Source organism: Phyllobates terribilis, unplaced genomic scaffold, assembly GCF_046119375.1.
Source record: "Phyllobates terribilis strain yellow unplaced genomic scaffold, ASM4611937v1 Scaffold_2__4_contigs__length_985480577, whole genome shotgun sequence".
NCBI lineage: Eukaryota > Metazoa > Chordata > Amphibia > Anura > Dendrobatidae > Phyllobates > Phyllobates terribilis.
Genome location: NW_027362762.1, coordinates 754,048,830 through 754,073,863, shown reverse-complemented (window position 1 = coordinate 754,073,863; position 25,034 = coordinate 754,048,830). Strand labels below are relative to the sequence as shown.

Genomic DNA, 25,034 nt, shown 5'->3' with positions numbered 1-25,034 from the left:
AAAAAGTTAAATGTTCATTGTTTTCTTCCACATTCTAAAAATTCCTGTGAAGCACCTGAAGGGTTAATAAACTTCTTGACTGTGGTTTTGAGCACCTTGAGGGGTGCAGTTTTTAGAATGGTATCACTTTTGGGTATTTTCTGTCATAAAGGCTCCTCAAAGTCACTTCAAATAAGATGTGGTCCCTAAAAAAAATGTTTTTGTAAATTTTGTTGTAAAAATGAGAAATCGCTGGTCAACTTTTAACCCTTATAGCTTCCTAACAAAAAAAAATTTTGGTTCCAAAATTGTGCTGATGTGAAGTAGACATGTGGGCAATGTTATTTATTAACTATTTTGTGTGATATATCTCTCTGATTAAAGGGCATGAAAATTCAAAGTTTGAAAATTGCAAAATTTTCAAAATTTTCGCCAAATTTCCGATTTTTTCACAATCAAACGCAAGTGATATCGAAGAAATTTTACCACTATCATGAAGTACAATATGTCACAAAAAAACAATCTCAGAATCAGGGGGATCCGTTGAAGCGTTCCAGAGTAATTACCTCATAAAGTGACAGTGGTCAGAATTGAAAAAATTGGCCCGGTCACGAAGGCAAAAACAGGCTCTGGCGCGAAGTGGTTAAAAAAGAGAGTGATGTGGAATACTAGAAGAATGCTTTATACTAGGGGTGGGCAATTAATTTTCCTGAGGGGCCACATGACAGACAGTCACTGTTGTGGAGGCGGAACCAATAGGCTGAAATGAATTCTGCTCAATATTAATATATTAAATATCATTATTATTAATGATATTAATTCTGCTCAATATTAAGTTATACAATTAAGTATGCTGACATCCCCCTATATACTGTTTGAGCCCCCACACAGCCTCTGTATATACAGCATGAGCCCCCACACAACCTCCCTATATATAGCATGAGCCTCCCATATCCAGAATGAGAGCCCCCCAATGTCCAGCATGAGTCTCCCCACTGTCCAGCATGAGAGCCTCCCCATTGTCCAGCATGAGAGCCTCCCCATTGTCCAGCATGAGAGCCTCCCCCAGTGTCCAGCATGAGAGCCTCCCCCATTGTCCAGCATGAGAGCCTCCCCATTGTCCAGCATGAGAGCCTCCCCCAGTGTCCAGCATGAGAGCCTCCCCCATTGTCCAGCATGAGAGCCTCCCCCAGTGTCCAGCATGAGAGCCTCCCCCAGTGTCCAGCATGAGAGCCTCCCCATTGTCCAGCATGAGAGCCTCCCATTGTCCAGCATGAGAGCCTCCCCATTGTCCAGCATGAGAGCCTCCCCATTGTCCAGCATGAGAGCCTCCCATTGTCCAGCATGAGAGCCTCCCCATTGTCCAGCATGAGAGCCTCCCCAATGTCCAGCATGAGAGCCTCCCCCAGTGTCCAGCATGAGAGCCTCCCCCAGTGTCCAGCATGAGAGCCTCCCCAATGTCCAGCATGAGAGCCTCCCCATTGTCCAGCATGAGAGCCTCCCCAATGTCCAGCATGAGAGCCTCCCCATTGTCCAGCATGAGAGCCTCCCCATTGTCCAGCATGAGAGCCTCCCCATTGTCCAGCATGAGAGCCTCCCCAATGTCCAGCATGAGAGCCTCCCCCAGTGTCCAGCATGAGAGCCTCCCCCAGTGTCCAGCATGAGAGCCTCCCCCAGTGTCCAGCATGAAAGCCTCCCCCAGTGTCCAGCATGAGAGCCTCCCATTGTCCAGCATGAGAGCCTCCCCCAGTGTCCAGCATGAGAGCCTCCCATTGTCCAGCATGAGAGCCTCCCATTGTCCAGCATGAGAGCCTCCCCATTGTCCAGCATGAGAGCCTCCCATTGTCCAGCATGAGAGCCTCCCCAATGTCCAGCATGAGAGCCTCCCCCAGTGTCCAGCATGAGAGCCTCCCCCAGTGTCCAGCATGAGAGCCTCCCCCAGTGTCCAGCATGAGAGCCTCCCCCAGTGTCCAGCATGAGAGCCTCCCCCAGTGTCCAGCATGAGAGCCTCCCCATTGTCCAGCATGAGAGCCTCCCCCAGTGTCCAGCATGAGAGCCTCCCCATTGTCCAGCATGAGAGCCTCCCATTGTCCAGCATGAGAGCCTCCCATTGTCCAGCATGAGAGCCTCCCATTGTCCAGCATGAGAGCCTCCCCCAGTGTCCAGCATGAGAGCCTCCCCATTGTCCAGCATGAGAGCCTCCCATTGTCCAGCATGAGAGCCTCCCCATTGTCCAGCATGAGAGCCTCCCATTGTCCAGCATGAGAGCCTCCCCCATTGTCCAGCCAAACATTCCATACACATTAAGACCACCACATACTTACCTGGCTCCCATTCCCCCAGCGCTCTGCCTCTGCTCCTGTCTGCGATGCACTAACTCTCCGCAGTGCGCAGGTGACGTCATCGTGTCAGCTGTTTCTCACGCTAATTGGTGGAATAGGGGGGCGGCGGCCCCTCCTCCACCAATACATTCACCATGGATGGAGACAGCAACGATGGTGGGCAGGCAAGGGCACATTGCGGCCGTGGGCCCTGTTATCAGCCCCTCAGCTGTTGCGGTCCGCACTTTGCCCGGGTCTGCTTTATACTATGAATGGGCTGGGCCCTACTTCATGTGGAGCTGGGGTCTCACCAGCGTATCCTCTCTGATCGGAGAGAATCAGGACCATTATGCTAATCACACTCTGATCCAATTTTCTCAGATGTGGAGAATATGGGGAAAAAAAGTCTCCCATCCTCTTCTTTCTGTCAGTCTGTTAAAGTCGCACCGTACTTTGATGTCATCCGAGTGCAGTCCGATGTTTTCCACCGACTCACATGGCCAATTGCGATGCGAATATTGGATCAAACTCAGGCAGGCAGCAATGTTTTTCCTCAGTCTGTCGAAGGAAAAAAATAAGGACATATGCAGGGCCCCAGAGAGTTGGTGTGATGTCGGATAGCACTTGGACCGAAAATACTGCTGTTTGCACCTGCCCTTGGGATCCAGCTAGATCAGCAGGGGCCTGACACCGGTCAGTCGGGCGTCATCACCTCGGGCAGTGCACGGAGCAGGACCCGCAGGGCTTAGTGCCGGGAGCTGCAATACCGGGAGCGGCCACCAGACACTGCACGTCCGATCTGCGGGGCCTGCTCCGTGCACTGCCCGAGGTGATAATGGCCGACTGACCGGGTGCCCACCGATGCCATAGTGGTCACTTCACCTAATATATAACTGCGGGGCAGCCCTTTACAGAAGATAACCCTCCCACCCGTGCACGTGGAGTCACTAGCTGCCCACGTAATGCGGCTCTTGCCCCACGGCTCCCATACAGCCAGCAGTTCTCGGAGACGGTCCCATATACATTTAGGTTTAAGACAAATTGTAATTTTTTTCTTAGTGTAAATGTAAAACTGCAGCGTAGATCGTCGGCTGCGACTTTCCGTGTCGCTGATCGCGTCCCAGTTGTGGTACATGGCGCAGGGTCACTAGTGATTTCCGGCGGTGTCAGCGCCCCACACCGTATGCAGATGTTATGGCGCTTCATTGCCAGTCTGAGATCGCCTGCCCCGACAATGTCGGCAGATCTGATCGTACGGTGCACTGTGCTGACTGCACCGTACGATCCCGCAGCTTGCTGCACTCTCCCCGGCCGTCCATGAGGAGCGATGTACGGAGCTGATGCCTCCGTGGTGGTGGTGAGGGGGAGAGGCGCCATCTCCGGCAGCGGAGGAGCAGCGCACGGCCCGCGCACTAACAATAAGGACACGTGTGTAGATGACGGAGAAGCCGAGGGCCCGGCCGGGAGTGTGGGCACACAGGGCGCCCTGCAGGGTCTCCTGTACAGTGCTGGGCACATGGATAGTCCGCCCTCCCTGTAGTCCGGCACGGAAGCCGCTGCTGGCGGAGGACATCGCGGCTGCTCCCAGGAGTGTGCGGAGCCCCGGGCACAGGTCAGATGATGGCGGCCGCTGTGATCTCCCGTTGTATTGCTGTGTCCCGCATTGTGAGCGCTCGCTGCTTCCTCCCCCATTATAACCTCGCGCACCATGTGCAGGTCATGTGTCAGCAGTGACGCACGGAGAACCATGCGACATCTGTGCGGCACGTCATCCATTTCCCACCAGCAGTAATGTGGAGGAAGCGACTGTGACAAGTTTAACCCGTCGTACGTGTCCTCTGTTTACACGGCACTTCTGTGGTGATGACATAAGACATGTCGCAATATTACCGCGCCCTATGAAAAGAAGCCTGTCAGGATTGGGGGAGGGGGTCGCGCAGTAGTGTAGTGTGTGCCACCGTGCCCCCTGACTGGGCACAAGCCTGCAGGGGGCACACTACATCCTCACCACCACTTATATGTCAGGATGGGTCTGGATAGCCAATCATGGGGGGCTCAACCTCTAGGACCCCTTGAATGGGACAAGCCACAGTAAGGGGCACAGCTTCCGTCTGTCTAAGCCACTGTGCCCCTGTAACTGATGTGGCCCCTTTTTAAAGCTTTCTTGCAGGGGGCCCAGTGGTCCGACCCCAACCATCAATCACTGGTGGGCTAACCTACTGTGCAATATCAAAATAAGAATTATGGGGATCTCAAAGAGCCCAACCTGCCATGCACCCTGACAGCATGGAGATTTACATAAAGCCTTATATACATGGCCGATATCTACTTCCCTCGAGCCTACCCCCCCATCCACAATAGGCATCTACCTCCCCCAAGCCCCCCCATGCACAATAGGCATCTATCTCCCCCCGAGTCCCCCCCATCTACAATAGACATCTACCTCCCCCGAGACCCCCCATCCACAATATACATCTGCCCACCCATCCACAATAGGCATCAACCTCCCTCGAGCCCCCCCCATCCACAATAGGCATCTACCTCCCTCAAGCCCCCCCATCCACAATAGGCATCTACCTCCCTTGAGCCCCCCCCATCCACAATAGGCATCTACCTCCCTCGAGCCCCCCCATCCACAATAGGCATCTACCTCCCTCGAGTCCCTCCCATCCACAATAGGCATCTACCTCCCCCGAGACCACCCCCATCCACAATAGGCATCTACCTCCCCCGAGTCCCACCATCCACAATAGGCATCTACCTCCCCTGAGACCCCCCATCCACAATAGGCATCTACCTCCCTCGAGCCCCCCCCATCCACAATAGGCATCTACCTCCCTTGAGCCCCCCCATCCACAATAGGCATCTACCTCCCTCGGGCCCCCCCATCCACAATAGGCATCTACCTCCCTCGAGCCCCCCCATCCACAATAGGCATCTACCTCCCTCGAGCCCCCTCATCCACAATAGGCATCTACCTCCCCCGAGCCCCCCCATCCATAATAGGCATCTACCTCCCTCGAGCCCCCCCATCCACAATAGGCATCTACTTCCCCCGAGGCAACCCCCCATGAATAATAGCCCGCTACCTCTTCTTGAGCCCCCCATATAAACAGGAACGCTCGGCCAAGCTCCTGTGTCCTCTGCAAGAGACTCCTATAACAGTTGCTTATCTCCCTGAAAACAAAATGATCGGTTTTTGGAAACCAAACAGGCCAGACCCTTCTCTGCCTCATCATCTGTGGGGGGGGGGGGTCAGGTTCTTAAGCGTATCCATCATCCTGCTACCCCATGTATACTTTCCCCGACTCCCCATAAATACGGCCGTTCTGCTCGGATGAGCGTCTATGTTATTTCAGTAGAGGGAGGGAAGGAGACGCCTCCGTGAGGAAATAACAGGATTGAACAGGTTGAAGATCCAACCCATCCCTCACTTGATGCAGATGTTGGGGGATCGTCACAGTTCTCACACAGTGAACCCCACTAAATAAGATCCGCCAACAATCCTGCACGTGCAGTCACCTCGCCAAAGCCATACACCTTCAGTAGCTCATTGCTCGGACGGCTGTCTCCCAGTCCCTCCATACACAGACGTGCGATTCCCGATAACATATATAGATCCTGGGATAATCAGTGTTCCCAACGCCAAAAAGTATAATTCATGGTATAATTTGTATGCACCATGGAGCCTGTGTGCGTCACACACCTATACGGAAACATCCATGAGTGGAGAAGTGGGGGGATCCTGACATACACCGTGCGTACAGATCACACTGGCAGTGAGGACATGCTGGGTGATAGTTTATCTGGGACACGATAGCTTGAAATCCTCAAAGATCCTATTACTGAGGTAGAATAATACTGGCAGGCCCGGCTCACACTGGTAGATGCCAGATGAGAGCACGTAGGAGACAGGGTAAAGCTGGATCTGGTGGGACGGTATACAGGGTCAGGGGAGAAAACACTACAATGTTCTTGTGTGGATGATGGCGGGATGATCAGGTCTGCTGAAAAGTGTGGATGAGACTATAAGGCGAGGACTATAGAACTTATTTGGTACAGATAGGCTGCGACTAGTGCGAGTGACTACTGTGTGCATGTGAGTGACTACTGCGATATGGTTTTAATTCTTGCAACCAACGTGAGGAATCATTAAGGTTGTGGCAATTACACAGCGACTAAGAGTCACAGTGGAGTCCTAGCCTTATGCCCCCATACATCACAGATAGCCGTCTCAGCTGACAGCTCCGATACAGTAACAGCAGACTCGGCCAGCGCTCCTGCGTCTCTGAGAGCTGCTGCCAGACTCCTCTTATCTCCCGGAGAACAAAAGGATCGGCTGGTGGAAATCTAACGTGCCAGATCCTCCTCTCCCCCGACATCATATGTTTGGGGGGTGGAGGGAATCGGGAGGCCCCATATATCGGCAGGTTCAGCCAACATTAGTCCAATGTGTATGGAGCCTTTACTCGCATTAATGTGTTTCCTTCACAAGACATTTATCACCTCTCCTCAGGACAGGCGATACCCGCCAGATCACCAGGTGCCCCACCTCAGGGACCTCCGCTCACTGTGGATGCCACTGATTGGAGGGGCATGGCCACACCTGACTGCAGGGGTGCCATTCATGGCTATGGGACTGACGGGGAGAGCTGAGCGCTCTAACAGATGCCGAATGAAGTGGGAGCTATTATGTACGACTATGCCCCTCCATTGAGTTAGGACATGAGGAATTGAGGTCTCTGCTCCCCTCTTTATCAGGGTGAGGTCCCGGCGATCACACACATTACTTATCTTGTGGGTGATAATAATCTTTCATCGGAAATCCCTGTAATAATAATAATAATTTTTATTTATATAGCGCCAACATATTCCGCAGCACTTTACAATTAAGCGGGGACATGTACAGACAATAAATTCAATACAAGGTGAGACAGTTTAAACAGTTACATTAGGAGTGAGGTCCCTGCTCGCAAGCTTACATTCTACAAGGAAATGAGGGGACACCGGCACAGAACGTACTGGAAGTAATCACACCTGTTATTTAGCAGGTGCCGGTTCTCAGAGCACATCCCCTGCGGATCAGACTCCGCCACACAAGAATAGAAGGCTCCGATAAATACAGATCGCACACACAAGCCCCTCTCATTTTGAGTGGTATTTCTGCTGACCCAGAACACACATGGCGGTGAGAATATGTGCACATGGAGGACACGGCGGCCCTCTATGTGCCAGTGATCAGAGGCCGCTCCTGGGACCGGCTGATTTACCACAGGTCCACGTGTAGGAAAGCCATAATCACCATGTGCGGCTGACAACTACCTGTAAACCGCTACAGTGACATGGCCGCGGCCTGCACAATGCCCATTCCCCATGGAAAACCATGCGGAATCAGGCGTTACCAGCACGGGTCAGAAGAGTAACCGGAGTAATATAGTAATATGTACAGGGCCAAGCACACTGACATTATGTGTCCTGTGTACTATAAGGTCTCCGTCACATCTTCAGTATTTGGAAGCCAAAACCAGGAGATGGTGATAAATACAGAAGTGGTGACGTGTTTCTATTAGGCTATGTGCCCACGATGCAGAAATTAAGCAGATATTTTCCTGAGCGTTTCTGCATCTCCCTGGCAGAAAAAATGCATGCGGATTGTACATGCGGATTTTACATGCGTTTTTTCTGCCAGGGAGAAGTGTTTTTCAAGCGTTTTTGCATGCATTTCCACATGCGGTTTTTCAAGAGCTTTTGATTTTGAGCATCACTTGGAAAAGTGCTTGACAAGTTGGTCACACAATATAAATTCATGCAACCTGCATGGCTTTATATTGGGTGACCAAGTTATGATGCAGTAAATGCAGCATCTATAGTAAAAAAAAGAATTAAAACGTAAAAAAACAACAACAAAAAACCATACTTACCTCTCCAGTGGCCCCCGGTCTCCTTCTCCGGTGGCGTGCTCTGTCCTCGGCGTCCCGTGGTGTTCTGAAAGGACCTGCGCTGACGTTATTGTCAGCTGACAGGTCACGCGACCGCCGACGTCGGCAGTCACGTCAGCGCAAGTCGCCACCGGAGATGAGACCGGGGGCCGCCGGAGAGGTATGTTTTTTTTTTTTTAAGTTTTAATTCTTTTTTTTACTAATGGTACCCGGTTGTAGGAGAGTCTCCTCTTCTCCAGACCCGGGTACCATCGCGCATTGAACCGCATAACATCCGCATGCATACATGTGTACATGCGGATGTTATACGGTTCAATGCAAGTCAATGGCGGCGATTTCGCCGCAATTATGCACAAGAAATGGTTGTGCTGCGGATTTTTCTGCAATGATAATCCGCAGCGGAAATTTCCGCAGCAAGTGCACAGCAGATGCGGATTATCATTGGGAAACATGGCAGGCAACTTAACATGCGTTTTTGCTGCGGAAATGGCGGCGCGGAAACGCATTAAAACTGCATCGTGGGCACACAGCCTTACACTTTCCTCTGATTGGTCCTCTCCGGGTTTGCGATTACACATAGAGATGAACGGACCTGAATATAAGAGTTCGGGGTTCATACTGTACAGTAATGTCCGGTGCTAAACACCGACCTTTCCTGGAAGTTCAGTGCAATGGTCGGTGTTCCGGGGGAAGCGAGAGAGATCGGGTCCTGGCTCCGGACACAACTTCCAGGGGTCCGCTCAGCCCAAATACTGGCCATGGCCTTAGTTAGAGGGTCGCCATAGACCGCGCTCCTGGTGTATCCTATGGCCGAGGATACGATCATGTCATACGGTGCAATGACCGCGCTACGTAGCTGTCCTCCGGCCGTTCCCCCTCCGGTCACAGTAGCGCACCCGCTGGAGTTTAACCCCTGCGGCCTCTCCCGGCTGCGCCCATTAGTATTCTGTGTGTGCGCCTCCTCCTGCGATGCAGGCGCCACATACACCCTGGTAGCGTCATAAAATGGCGGTAAAACTACAGGACACGATCGTCACTGACTACAGGGAAGCGTGTCACGTCCTCACATCTGCCCTTCATCCCCGGCGAGGTAACAGGGTTAATCTCCGGTGCGGAGCCCCGGTGCACGGCCGCTGTCACACATAGGTGACTGGGAGTTAATTAGGAAGTATTCTCCGGATCAATGCCTCGCACGGCCCATTAGCTATTCTGCTGCCTAATTGCAGGATTGCGCTGCTATCTCCGTCCCGTATCCTGCAATCAGCGATCTCTCGGCAGCAGCTGGGGATTAGGCGGCCGGCGGAGCGGGCTGCAGATTACACGCTGCGTAACCCCTCACTGCCCGGACACAGGAGGCTTGTGCTGCGTGCTGGGACGTGTAGTTCCACAGCCTTGTTTTTAGCGAGCAGTGTCTGTCACATGGAGCTCGGTGACCTGGGGAGACGGCGCTCATAGGTCCGAAGTCCGCACAGGACAGACGGGAGGCACGATGGAGCATGCTCGTCAGGACACGGTCATACAGCACCGCCGTGCTCGTCAGGACACGGTCACAACACCACCGTGCTCGTCAGGACACGGTCACACAACACCGCCGTACTCGTCAGGACACGGTCACACACAACACCACCGTGCTCGTCAGGACACGGTCACACACAACACCACCGTGCTCGTCAGGACACGGTCACACACAACACCGCCGTGCTCGTCAGGACACGGTCACACACAACACCGCCGTGCTCGTCAGGACACGGTCACACACAACACCGCCGTGCTCGTCAGGACACGGTCACACACAACACCGCCGTGCTCGTCAGGACACGGTCACACACAACACCGCCGTGCTCGTCAGGACACGGTCACACACAACACCGCCGTGCTCGTCAGGACACGGTCACACACAACACCGCCGTGCTCGTCAGGACACGGTCACACACAACACCGCCGTGCTCGTCAGGACACGGTCACACACAACACCGCCGTGCTCGTCAGGACACGGTCACACACAACACCGCCGTGCTCGTCAGGACACGGTCACACACAACACCCCCGTGCTCGTCAGGACACGGTCACACACAACACCGCCGTGCTCGTCAGGACACGGTCACACACAACACCGCCGTGCTCGTCAGGACACGGTCACACACAACACCGCCGTGCTCGTCAGGACACGGTCACACACAACACCGCCGTGCTCGTCAGGACACGGTCACACACAACACCGCCGTGCTCGTCAGGACACGGTCACACACAACACCGCCGTGCTCGTCAGGACACGGTCACACACAACACCGCCGTGCTCGTCAGGACACGGTCACACACAACACCGCCGTGCTCGTCAGGACACGGTCACACACAACACCGCCGTGCTCGTCAGGACACGGTCACAACACCACCGTGCTCGTCAGGACACGGTCACACAACACCACCGTGCTCGTCAGGACACGGTCACACACAACACCACACCACCGTGCTCGTCAGGACACGGTCACACCACACCGCCGTGCTCGTCAGGACACGGTCACACAACACCACCGTGCTCGTCAGGACACGGTCACACACAACACCACCGTGCTCGTCAGGACACGGTCACACACAACACCACCGTCCTCGTCAGGACACGGTCACACACAACACCACCGTGCTCGTCAGGACACGGTCACACAATACCGCCGTGCTCGTCAGGACACGGTCACACAACACCGCCGTGCTCGTCAGGACACGGTCACACAACACCGCCGTGCTCGTCAGGACACGGTCACACAACACCGCCGTGCTCGTCAGGACACGGTCACACAACACCGCCGTGCTCGTCAGGACACGGTCACACAACACCGCCGTGCTCGTCGGGACACGGTCACACGCAACACCGCCGTGCTCGTCGGGACACGGTCACACGCAACACCGCGGGGTGCTCGTCGGGACACGGTCACACGCAACACCGCGGGGTGCTCGTCGGGACACGGTCACACGCAACACCGCGGGGTGCTCGTCGGGACACGGTCACACGCAACACCGCGGGGTGCTCGTCGGGACACGGTCACACGCAACACCGCGGGGTGCTCGTCGGGACACGGTCACACGCAACACCGCGGGGTGCTCGTCGGGACACGGTCACACGCAACACCGCGGGGTGCTCGTCGGGACACGGTCACACGCAACACCGCGGGGTGCTCGTCGGGACACGGTCACACGCAACACCGCGGGGTGCTCGTCGGGACACGGTCACACGCAACACCGCGGGGTGCTCGTCGGGACACGGTCACACGCAACACCGCGGGGTGCTCGTCGGGACACGGTCACACGCAACACCGCGGGGTGCTCGTCGGGACACGGTCACACCCAACACCGCGGGGCGCTCGTCGGGACACGGTCACACGCAACACCGCGGGGCGCTCGTCGGGACACGGTCACACGCAACACCGCGGGGCGCTCGTCGGGACACGGTCACACGCAACACCGCGGGGCGCTCGTCGGGACACGGTCACACACAACACCGCCGTGCTCGTCGGGACACGGTCAAACATCGCCTTGCTCTCCGGTTACTGTGTACTGAGGCGACAGTGCTGACCTGAGGGACTCATGTAGTAATATTAGGGTTCCTTTGGCCCCATGTGCCACCATACGGTGCTGCGTTCTCCTCAGCAATGCTTTACCTAGAAAATAAGACACAAACCTGTAGGACACATTCACATGACACTTCTTTGACCGCACAGTCCTTATTTCGTTGCAGTTTTCTGTAGTGCTTGATGCGTTTTTGAGCGTGCGATCCTGTAATGAGGTCTTCAATCACATGGAGTCTGTGCTGGTAGCTGGGAAATGGCCTCCATTACTATACCTGTCTGCTGAGCAGTCAGTACGGCAGAAAAACCGTGTTAAAAACTACTGGTGTGTTTCCTGGAATGGCTGCATGTATTGTATTAGGTGAATGATCTGGCTGGATCCATAGCTGCAGTAATGGTGGCGTGTACATGCAACTGCTGCCACATGGTCAAAACTTTTCCTGTAGAGAAGCGCAAAGCGATATGCGCTGCCTTTGGGCCGGTGTCCAGGCTGGTCCTCCCAGGCAGCTGGAGCAGATCAACTGCTGTGCCCGGCAGCCATTACTAGGTCCTGCACAATGGACACCCACAAAGCCGGACGCAGACAGAAGACTACCCTGGTCTGGCTGCCATGAAGGACCAGACTGGACTCTTCTCAGCTCTGGTCTCAGTTAAGTGCACCCTCACCATTACAACATGTCTCTTTAAGCAACGTCCTCATAAACTTCAATGGCCTAACGTATCCAAAAAGTGCTCTGTTCACCTTATATTGTACACTGTGCTGAATGGTTAGTTTAAAGAGCATGTGTCCAGTAATGTGATTTACCTGCAGAAACAGGGTTAATCTACATGGAAATAGCATGTAAATCCTGTGTAGCCGGCTTAAAGGGAAATTGTCAGCAGGTTTTTGCTACCTCATCTAAGAGCAGCCTGGTGGTAGGCAAAGAGAAGCTGAATCCAACAATGTGTCACTTAGATTACTGGGTGCGACCATTCTCACACAATCAGAGCTGTTAGATGTAGAATGCAGCAGAGCTGAGAAAGCTAACCCCGCCCACACCAAGATCTCCATCTACAAAGTCCATAGACAGTGAGCTACTTATCACAGGAGGGGCGTTGTCAGAGTAGTGTAGTCCTGCAATGTTAATCTCTCACAGTTAGTAAACAGCACTTTACACTTTGACAAGTGACACATCCCTGAGTTCTGTGTTTCAGCCTCTATCTCCTGCTGTCTCCGAATTACATAGCAAAACCTGCTGACAGATTCCCTTTAATGGAGCTATGGCTACAAGGAGAAAATGACGTGTTATTCTCCTTGCAGCTGCTCGCTTGCAGTCATTGGAGCAGGTACACTCACCGCTCTCTATAATGTGATCATAATTACCTGCAGATTAACCCTATATTTTCAGGTAAATTAAATCACATTTCTGCAGATTAACCCTATATTTTCAGGTAAATTAAATCACATTTCTGGAAGTGACTTGTTCCCTTTAAGTAATCTTATAGGACAAGTGTTACAGTAAATTAGCGCCATTTATGTGTTGCAATGCGTTTAGACAAGTAGATAATCGTTCATTCCCGGTGTAAACATGCTGGCGATCACCTGATGAAATGGTTAAATGTTTGTTCATCAGGCGATCACATCTGTTATGCTGCAAAAGCAAATCATTGTTATTGGCAGCCATTGCCCTGTGTAAACAGATGTGCTGCCAATAACATGCTGTATGGGGGCAGAACGGTTGTATTGGCAATCCTTATGTGCCCATCTTTGTTCGTCAGCCGGTGTAAACAGACCAGTTATCGAGCGTCAATTTAGGTGGATTGGCAGGATGAAATCGGCATGTCTAATACACCATTACATTGGATCCATATAGGACTGTGATACTGGTACCAGGCGTTTATATTGGGTTTTGTAGCATTGCATTTTGGCTGGGAAGAAGCTTTATTTTGCCTGACTTGCTGAACAATAGTCTGGAAGACTGCAGGAGCCTGGCCTGAGATAACAAGTGCACGTCCCTGCCCCCTCTTGTCATAAGAGCTCACAGGTCGAGATGGGGGCAGACAAGTCTTGCGGAGCTCTTTCACTATGGTGCACAGACCGTGCAGCCTGGCTCCCATCACACCGAGATCTCACATTCCTCTCACTGTTTGTTTTCATAACATTGGCTTCTGTCTGTACTTCTCCACGGCTCTTCCTATCCCCGTGTCTTATATGAGGTTGGGGGGAATCAGCCCCCCTAAACTGATCAAACATTAACAAGCGATCTCTAGAAATGCTCTTTCACACGGTTGTCTAGTCTGTTTCATCCGCATGTTTCTGAGCAAAAGTGGGAACCGATCCCAGGTCCTGCGTGTTCCATGTCGCTCTCAGTAACCACAGTGTGACAGTGGTGTGAGTCTGGTTTGTACAGATGTGTTACGTATGTACATTGTGGTGATATAGGCACATAAGGCCTCTGCGCTGGAGCAGTGTTCCCAGGCCTTGTTGCTGGAACCCGAACAACGCACCCTGTTATAAGTCAGCGGCACCTGTATAAAAATAGATCCATCATACCTGTCTTCTCTCTGTTAAGTCACAGTATTAGTGTGAACAGAGCCTTAGGCTTCCTCACACTCCGTCTCCTCTTTAAAGATCTGCTTGTCTGTACGCCTTTATTCTTTAAAAATGGGAATTGGAAGGGAAACATTTCCCGGCATTTTCTTAGGGAATGTCTCCTTTGTACTAATACTGTCCTATTAGGAGAGCGCGATCTCCAAAGCTGAGCATGAAGGCAATCTAAATTGTTCCCTGTTATATGCGCCTACGGTATACCGTCCTGCGTAATCCAGGCGCACATTATTTACAGGCTTGCCCCGGGACTGACCTGCTCCATTGTCACACAGTGGCAGGCAAGAACTGGCAATCTCTTATATTGTTGTATTGTAATATATGCATGATGCCTGTGTAAGCATAGTACATAAAGAGTCAATACAACATCAATGAGAACGGGGAGACGGCAGCGTCTATCGACTGCAGGCAGCGCGTACATTCAGGATAAAGGCTGTAGGTCCGTGCTTCTCTGCTACAGACACGGAGCCCTTAGACTGCACTTCAATGGTGGAGTGACTGACAGGTCCTTGCCTCAAGATGTATTGCAGCAGAGCTGCTGCCTGATTATGAGATCTGATCCCCATCATCAACACAATTACATTGGTCTTTATTCAGCTTTTATTCCGAGCGAAGACGAAATGCAAAGCAGTGCATCTCCGGTGCTCCTAGATATTGATGACTGTAGACTTGTGTCTAGGCAGGAAGGACCAGAACACATCAGGGTGAATTCACTTGGGGCAGATTTGTTGCAGAAATTTTTGAGATTGTCCCATTTGTGGTTTACTGAAATCCATGTCCCTTCTGCCACAACGACCCCATTCAGATTTATTGAGCTGATTTTTTTCTTTGAGCTGGCCAAATTCATGAAATAGCTTTGTCAGCCGACTGTTCATGTGTTTTCATTAGGGAGAGCAGAAAAGCCGCTGCCAGACATCTCGAACGGCGTTTACCTCTGTTGAAAACAAAAGTATCGGGCAATGAAATCCTAACTGGAGGCTCCTATACATATCAGATGGTCATTTAGTACCATATTGATTAAATTGGCAGGTTTGGCCAACTTTCATCTAATTTGTATGGGGGCCTTTAGTGTCAAAATGTCTGCTACAAATCTGTCACATGTATTTGCCCTAATGCTGGCCAAAGACATGAGATATATTCTCTGCAGATCCAGCTTAACTAAGGCTAGCCATACAGATAAATGACTGACCCTTCACCCAACAGCTACATCTCCTGATTCCCCATACACAGGTCCACTCTGCTCAATGGGCTCAGGGAAGAGAGCCACTGTCAATAGCAAAGGATCAGGCGCTGAAATATTAATTGCTTGATGCTTCTCTCCCCATTATACCTTGTCGATGAGTCAGGAGGCCCTCAAACACATTGATGGATCTTCTATGGTAGTTTTTATTAGCGTTAGTGTTTTTACCACGTTTGTAGAGTAACTCACTGATCAATCACTCTGCCACCTTTAGCAGTGCTATAGGCAATGAATGAAGTGGAGGTGAGCATGGCCAACCTCTTCTTCATTCAGATGGAGCAGACCTCTAGCAATCAGTAATATAAATCAAAAGGCCCCGCATACACAGATGAAAAACAGGCAAGCTTGCCGATTTCTGTAGGGCTGGTGAACCTTCTGATGTGTATGGAGGCCTCACAAATCTCCCCCAATAGCTGAACTTTTTTTGTTTTCAGGCCATTCTCATCTTTCTCTGTTGAAGACACATGAACACGCAACCAAGCTGAACACCCATATGTATGGAGGACTTGGGAAAGTTAACTGTTGCACAAATGTATCTCACTTTTATGGCCAGCTTCAAAAACTTGGTAAAAACACCTTTAATATTATGTGTATGGCCACCACATACAGTGGGGAAAATAAGTATAAGGATTTTAATCCATGACGGCGTAGTGTTACTAACGGTAATGTTTGAGACTTTGGTACCAACTCTCTTCAGGTCATTGACCAGGGCCTCCCGTGAAGTACTGGGATGATTCCTAACTTTTCTCAGAATCATCCTTACCCCACGGGGCGAGATCTTGCATGGAGCCCCAGACCGAGGAAGATTGACAGTCATCTTGTGTTTCTTCTATTTTCTAGTAATTGTGCCAACAGTTGTTGCCTTCTCACCAAGCTGCTTTCTTATTGTCTTGTAGCCCATCCCAACCTTGTGGAGGTCTACAATTTTGTCCCTGGTGTCCTTAGACAGCTCTTTGATCTTGGCCATGGTGGAGAGGTTGGAGTGTGATTGAGTGTGTGGAGAGGTGTCTTTTACACAGGTAACGAGTTCAAACAGGTGCAATTAATACTGGTAATGAGTGCAGAGTTGGAGGGCTTCTTAAAAAAAAAAAAAAAACTAAGAGGTTTGTGAGAGCCAGAATTCTTGCCGGTTGGTAGGTGGTCAAATACTTATTTCATGCAATAAAATTCAAATTAATTATGTAATCATACAATGTGATTTTCTGTTTTTTATTTTTAGATTCTGTCTCTCAGGTGAAGTGTACCTACAATAAAAATTACAGACCTCTCCATTCTTTGTAGGTGGGAAAACTTGCAAAATCGGCAATGTATCAAATACTTATTTTCCCCACTGTACATATTTCACAGCAGGTCTCCCCACATTTAGCCGGATCTGCACATCTGTTTGCAGATAAATATTTCATGTGCATTGAAAGGAAAAGGCAAAGGCTGCCTTTATATGTAGAAATCGTGGCTCAGTCAGATCAGTTATGTTAGGTTGGTCTGAGCTGCCTATGTACAGAAACAGTATATATGTACAGTACAGACCAAAAGTTTGGACACACCTCATTTAAAGATTTTTCTGTATTTTCATGACTATGAAAATTGTACATTCACACTGAAGGCATCAAAACTATGAATTAACACATGTGGAATTACATACTTAACAAAAAACTGTGAAACAACATAAAATATGTCTTATATTCTAGGTTCTTCAAAGTAGCCACCTTTTGCTTTGATGACTGCTTTGCACACTGTTGGATTCTCTTGATGAGCTTCAAGAGGTAGTCACCGGAAATGGTCTTCCAACAATCTTGAAGGAGTTCCCAGAGATGCTCAGCACTTGTTAGCCCTTTTGCCTTCACTCTGCGGTCCAGCTCACCCCAAACCATCTCGATTGGGTTCAGGTCTGGTGACTGTGGAGGCCAGGTCATCTGGCGTAGCACTCCATCACTCTCCTTCTTGGTCAAATAGCCCTTACACAGCCTGGAGGTGTGTTTGGGGTCATTGTCCTGTTGAAAAATAAATGATGGTCCAACTAAACGCAACCCGGATGGAATAGCATGCCGCTGCAAGATGCTGTGGTAGCCATGCTGGTTCAGTATGCCTTCAATTTTGAATTAATCCTCAACAGTGTCACCAGCAAAGCACCCCCACACCATCACACCTCCTCCTCCATGCTTCACGGTGGGAACCAGGCATGTAGAGTCCATCCGTTCACCTTTTCTGCGTCGCACAAAAACACGGTGGTTGGAACCAAAGATCTCAAATTTGGACTTATCAGACCAAAGCACAGATTTCCACTGGTCTAATGTCAATTCCTTGTGTTCTTTAGACCAAACAAGTCTCTTCTGCTTGTTGCCTGTCCTTAGCAGTGGTTTCCTAGCAGCTATTTTACCATGAAGGCCTGCTGCACAAAGTCTCCTCTTAACAGTTGTTGAAGAGATGTGTCTGCTGCTAGAACTCTGTGTGGCATTGACCTGGTCTCTAATCTGAGCTGCTGTTAACCTGCGATTTCTGAGGCTGGTGACTCGGATAAACTTATCCTCAGAAGCAGAGGTGACTCTTGGTCTTCCTTTCCTGGGGCGGTCCTCATGTGAGCCAGTTTCTTTGTAGCGCTTGATGGTTTTTGCAACTGCACTTGGGGACACTTTTTCAAAGTTTTCCCAATTTTTCGCACTGACTGACCTTCATTTCTTAAAGTAGTGATGGCCACTCGTTTTTCTTTACTTAGCTGCTTTTTTCTTGCATTAATACAAATTCTAACAGTCTATTCAGTAGGACTATCAGCTGTGTATCCACCTGACTTCTGCACAACACAACTGATGGTCCCAACCCCATTTATAAGGCAAGAAATCCCACTTATTAAACCTGACAGGGCACACCTGTGAAGTGAAAACCATTTCTGGTGACTACCTCTTGAAACTCATCAAGAGAATGCCAAGAGTGTGCAAAGCAGTCATCAAAGCAAAAGGTGGCTACTTTGAAGAACCAAGAATATAAGACATATTTTCAGTTGTTTCACACTTTTTTGTTAAGTATATAATTCCACATGTGTTAATTCATAGTTTTGATGCCTTCAGTGTGAATGTATAATTTTCATAGTCATGAAAATGCAGAAAAATCTTTAAATGAGAAGGTGTGTCCAAACTTTTGGTCTATAATGTATATACCGTCAGAATCTTTCTGAGTGCTGATTTCACACTACAGTCTGGTCTTAGGGAATAATGTTATCTTCACACAAGTATTTCAGATATTAGTCCGATTGATTGTCTATATGTGCAATAGTTATTTGTAAGTGCTATATGAATGGAATCGGGAATAAGCAGCTTCCAGAAACATGTGGCACCGCTTCTCTCCAGGGAAATCATAGGCTCGGACAGTCAGAATCCATCTAGTAGGATAAATGTTTCCCTCAGTTGTCTGGTAAGTATATGTCATTCCCCATAGACATGAGATTGGCATGGATCACTAGATTGTCAAGATCTGTCATCTCAGGGTGTACTCAGGCTGAGAATGTAGTGTATACTACAACTGCTTGCCACTCCTGCATCCAGGAGACTGGTGTAAGGGCATAGATATGTGCCCTACTGCAGGGGCAGACATACCATTGGTGCAACCGCACAAGGGGCCCGAGAGGTAAGGGGGCACAACTTCCAAAACAGCTTCTAAACAGGTGCATTATGATAAACTATTGGACTGCAAAGGGCCGATCTATGGTTCCTTCCGTCTGTGTCCGCCTCTGCCCCGCTGTATAGACATGTTACGTTCCTGCTCATACAGCCACTCTATCACGCCATGTGCCGTACTGCTCCGGCTGATCCGCGCGCTGTGTGCTCCGCCAGCACATCTCCGTACGGCAGTGATCCAGGCGGATGATTGAGATTCCCAATGATGCCTGGCAGAGCAGGCGTCTGATAGGGGAGACGAGGTTTTCTCATCCTTAAACAGCAGGATGGCTCTGCGAGCGCAGAACATTTGGTAACCATTTCTGGGAAGCGGAGTGTTTACAGACGGGAGGAAAGTAGCAGAGCACTTCCTAATCTCCAGCTCACCACAAGCCAGAGGCACATGGGGTCAGAGCAGGGAAGTGAGCGGCTGGATACTGCATTAACCCTGTCCCTGCCATATCTATGCTGCAGGGATGGTTACGCCTACGATATTTGTTGTACTCTTGTCCAGCCTAGGTTACCTTGCAGTATATCACATTTCTATTGATGACTGATCATAAATAAAGCTATTCTTTGTGCAGACATTATCCTAAACATTCCCTTCTACAGATCTACGATACAAGCAGCTCGGCTTGTCTTTATCCGCTCACGTATTGTTCCCGTATCCCCCCGTACAGTATATTGTAAGCATTCAGCACCGTGTAAAGCTCTCCCTCAAAGCATATAGAAAAGTCTTAAGTTTATACTGCCGATCTGCAAAGTGCAGACACATCATGTAGTGGTTTTGCTGCAATTATAACAATTCTTGACCACCCTCCCCCCTACATCCACAAATATCTGTGAGGGTACCTTTCCACTGACCTGACCTTCATCAATTCTGATGACGCCTCTGGAGAATAGCTGCGGGGTTTATCATTTATCCAGGTTCTTGCACATTGCAGGATGACTGATCCGTGTTATATAGATCCATAATATGGAACCTATGGATTCTGGTGGCCCATACTGTTCCTCCATGTGCCTTTGCTTACAGAGAGGCACACAGATAATTTTCTCATACATTTATTGAATATCCACATGATAAAATTGGTAGATGGGCAGGTGCCGACAAGCTTATTTTTTTTACATCTGAGAAAATCGGATCAATTATGCTAATCACACTCTGATCAGACAATGAATAGAGTTTGATCAGAATATGATCCAATTTTACTGGATATGGAGAATATAGAGAAATTTTTTTCTCTATCTTCTCCATTGTGTCAGTCTGTGAAGATCAGACTACTCTCAGATGACATCCGAGTGCAGTCCAATGCTTTCTGGATCAAACTCAGGCATTCAGCAGCATTTTTTTTTCTTGGACGCTGTCCGAGGAAAAGATCTGTTGTGTGCACTGCCTCACTGAATATCACGGTGACGAGTGTTATCTGTCAAACGACGAATAACACTCATCCGATTATTACGGACGTCTGCATGACCCCAAGGTTCTAACTGATTATAGAGGTAAAAAATATAAAAGCTGGAGCAGCACCAGCAGATAAAAAGAAGTGAATGGCGGCAGCACACCGAGCAACATGGCAAAAAACAGTGGTTTATTAGCCCATAGTGGCGATGTTCTGGTTCGAAGTGAGAACCTTTCTCAAGCAGTGATAGGATACAAATGCCATATATTTATAGGCAAAGTGATTAGGAAGGTGATTATACAATGTTATAAAGAATGCATAAAAGTACAAAGTGCATATATATGTTCATGTACATATACATTAAAAACACCTGTAAGTGAAGGTATTTCAGTATCAAAGTGTACAGAAAAAGTGCAATAGTGCTTAATTATGCAGGTAAATAAAAGTCACAATAATTTAAATATAGCACATATAACTCGCCTTCTAGGTCACAGGAACATCTATGTAAGAAAACCGCCGTATTCTGCGTCCTAATTAACCCACTGCACATGTCAGAACAAAAGGCAGGCGTGCAATGTGATTTTGCAGGGGGGCAATGTGATTTTGCAGGGGGGCAATGTGATTTTGCAGGGGGGCAATGTGATTTCACAGGCGTGCAATGTAATTTCGCAGGGGGGCAATGTGATTTCGCAGGCGTGCAATGTGACTTCGCAGGCGTGCAATGTGATTTCGCAGGGGGGCAATGTAATTTCGCAGGCGTGCAATGTGACTTCGCAGGCGTGCAATGTGATTTCGCAGGGGGGCAATGTGATTTCGCAGGGGGGCAATGTGATTTCGCAGGGGGGCAATGTGATTTTGCAGGCGTGCAATGTGACTTCGCAGGGGGGCAATGTGACTTCGCAGGGGGGCAATGTGACTACGCAGGGGGGCAATGTGATTTCGCAGGCGTGCAGTGTGACTTCGCAGGCGTGCAATGTGATTTCGCAGGGGGGCAATGTGATTTCGCAGGGGGGCAATGTGATTTCGCAGGGGGGCAATGTGATTTTGCAGGCGTGCAATGTGACTTCGCAGGGGGGCAATGTGACTTCGCAGGGGGGCAATGTGACTACGCAGGGGGGCAATGTGACTTCGCAGGCGTGCAATGTGACTTCGCAGGCGTGCAATGTGATTTCGCAGGGGGGCAATGTGATTTTGCAGGGGGGCAATGTGACTTCGCAGGGGGGCAATGTGATTTCGCAGGCGTGCAATGTGATTTCGCAGGCGTGCAGTGTGACTTCGCAGCCGTGCAGTGTGACTTCGCAGGCGTGCAATGTGACTTCGCAGGCGCGCAGTGTGACTTCGCAGGCGTGCAGTGTGACTTCGCTGGCGTGCAATGTGATTTTGCAGGCGTGCAATGTGACTTCGCAGGCGTGCAGTGTCACTTCGCAGGCGTGCAGTGTGATTTTGCAGGCGTGCAATGTGATTTTGCAGGCGTGCAGTGTGACTTCGCAGGCGTGCAATGTGACTTCCCAGGCGTGCAATGTGATTTCGCACACGCACAATGACGATTGAAGTCACTGGCGCCATCTTGGAAAAGGTTAGTGAGCGCTGTGCAGAGGTCTACAGGTCTGGAATATTGACCCTTACGTAGGTATAATTACAAATTCAGCAATTCCTGGTATTTCTGCTTTTATTCATTATCTGTAATTTTTCAGCGCTAATCCAATTTTCCCAGGTCTAATGGTTGTTCTTGACTCTGGTTACATTTGTACTGGAGCAATATTTCTTCTAGTAAATGGTCCTGTGTTATTGTACATTGTGTTGGACATCTCTGTGGTTCAGATGCTGCTCGCTATGTAAAGACCAGGTCCTGATTTATTTATTTTTCTTGCTTTTTCAGAATAATAGAATTATGGCTGTTGATTACAAGTGCTCTTCTTTCTTGTTTTCAACCACTTTTTTTATCACGAGCTTTAGCTTTTTTTTCTATTATTTACATGGATATATTTTTTTGCATTATATAATTCTACTTATTTATATTACAGAAGTCTATGATGCTCTCTACATTTTCAGGAGGTAATAATTATGTATAATATACACATACATTTTGTGTGGGCCGTGACCCATGTCTAATGAGGCTGCCATTTTTGTGGCCTGACTCACCTTTGTGCATAGAGACATGAGTGACACATGGAATCAATGCTTGGGCTACATATATGTAGGAGGCACCTTTAAGGAACTATAAATCTAGAAATTTCCATTACAGAGAAGAAAAACTTGTCCATAGTGTGTCAGGCTAGAGGAATTTCTGCATGCTTCTGGGATAAGAAATGAGTAGTCCAGCCAGGCCAACGCTTCCATCATATGCAGCAAGGCAGGTACATATATGTTTAAGGCCATTTCTTCTATTAGAAATATATGCCTGTACTGCGTGTAGAATTGTTTGATCTTTGTGGTATATATAGAAATATAATTTTTATTTTTCTTCCTGTATTCTAGTAAGTGCTGTTCTCATAGCCGTTTCCTACCCCGGATGAGTGATGGGATTAGTGCATTACGTGGCACAAATAGGCCTCTCTTCTCTGCAGCGCAAGGCAGGCTCTTCCTGACAATCAGAGCTGTGCAGACTGATTCCCGAGCAATTATGTGGAGCCTGCACGGAATGATTTGTGTAGTCGTATTAGAAGTCTTCGTGTTTGCGAGCAATTTTTATCAGGCCAGGGCAAAAAAAAAAAGACTGCATTTCATAATTATGTCTTAAACGGGTAGCAGCCCTGAAAATATTACCATGCACATTAATACAGTACTTGCTATTAACATATAATTTGCACACCAGCATACTGATATTCAGTATGGTATTTTATTTTCTGTGCTTTTTTTTAAGCTACTATGATTTAGCATTGGTGCCCTGCATCATGTTCTGCATATTTATTCATACCACATGTATATATATATATATATATATATATATGTTTATATGCCATATACATGCTTTAAAAAAATCTTTGTGAAAAAATGAAAGCACTCTGGATTTTAAAATCATAAAATCCACCGGTTAAAGGTGCAAATTACAATATGGCTAATCTGTGTACTGATCTGTTGGCTAATCCCTTGAAAAATCAGATTTTCACCTTTTACATTTGTACCATAGATTTCCCTATGGCAAGTTTATGTCCTTGGATTGCCAAGGCATCATTTACTCACCTGCTCCCTGTTTCCATGCGGCTTCTCTTACAGACATGCAGAGTTATGCATCTGTCATGGTGGGCTTTGTTACTACTTGGTGCCCCTTAATATATAAGGCAGTTTTTTGCATGCAATGCTGTTCAATCTCGTCACAATATATGAGCCATATGATTTCAGAAATGGAAATCTATGATAAATAGTTGCATTTTTTTGAGCAGTATCAAATTTAAGAAGTCGCGATTGCCTTGCTGGCGCTAGTTCTAGAAGTCATTTTAATTCTTAATTAGGTGGTGTGTTCAGGACGCTCCTCAATTAGGCAGTAATATATTACCTGGTCATTACTCATTTATTGGGCCTACCGTGATACATAATAGAGCCCATTTGATGTGTGAAGTTATTAAAGGGATTGTCCAGTCCTGAGGATATTTTCAGGAAGCTGTGCAGCTTGCTGAATGCTAATAGTCTAATAGTATGTAGTATACAATAGTGTGTAGTAGACAGTAGTGTGTAGTATACACACTGTTAAGATCACACAACTGTAAGTATGTGATTTCCACACTTGGAGTAATTTGCCAACTAGAGTCTCTGCTTCTTCACTCAATGTTTTGGCACGTCTTGTTAAAAAATTTCTCGGGTGTGCTGGTCATACACTACCCAATTTAGCCATGACCCACACAGATATCAACTGATGCCAGAATTCTATTGAAAATTTGACCTGCCGTATTGGATGCCATCAATAGAAGCCCAGGATGGGCCGCATAAAACAGAGCAGAGAACGATTGGTGATTTGTCATTTTAACGGACTGACCATGAACAACAAGTCGATCAGGAAGAAGGCATCTGAAACCCTTATGATACTTTTCCACAGAGCGAATACACAATGGATTTTTGTGTGAAAAATCGGCAGCATATTACAGTAGCAGTGTTGTTAATGAGATTTCATGAACTCTCATTCACACCATGTGGAGAAAATCTGCAGTGTAAATTTATCCGGCACTCCAGATTTAAAATATGCAGCATGTCAATTTATGGTGCGGATGTCGCCGTGGATTTCATCCTTTGCAGCACAGAGGGTGAAATGTGCATTAAAACCGCATCTCTCCCACAACGGTATTTACCCCTGACGACTTCGCTGCAGTCTCTCCTCTGTGGAAATTCGGCTGCAGATGCAGCACGTAGCAATGTACCCTCATGTA

The 25,034-nt window shown here is 48.8% G+C and overlaps 1 protein-coding gene across 1 annotated transcript in view; it reads left to right on the top strand.

The window, feature by feature from the left end:
• The first annotated feature begins 3,690 nt into the window (after nucleotides 1–3,690).
• Nucleotides 3,691–25,034, top strand: part of BCOR (BCL6 corepressor) — a 174,850-nt gene continuing 153,506 nt past the window's right edge. The window contains exon 1 of the mRNA XM_073667300.1: nucleotides 3,691–3,912. The gene's annotated coding sequence lies outside the window, so the exon portion shown is untranslated. The remainder of the gene's footprint in view (nucleotides 3,913–25,034) is intronic.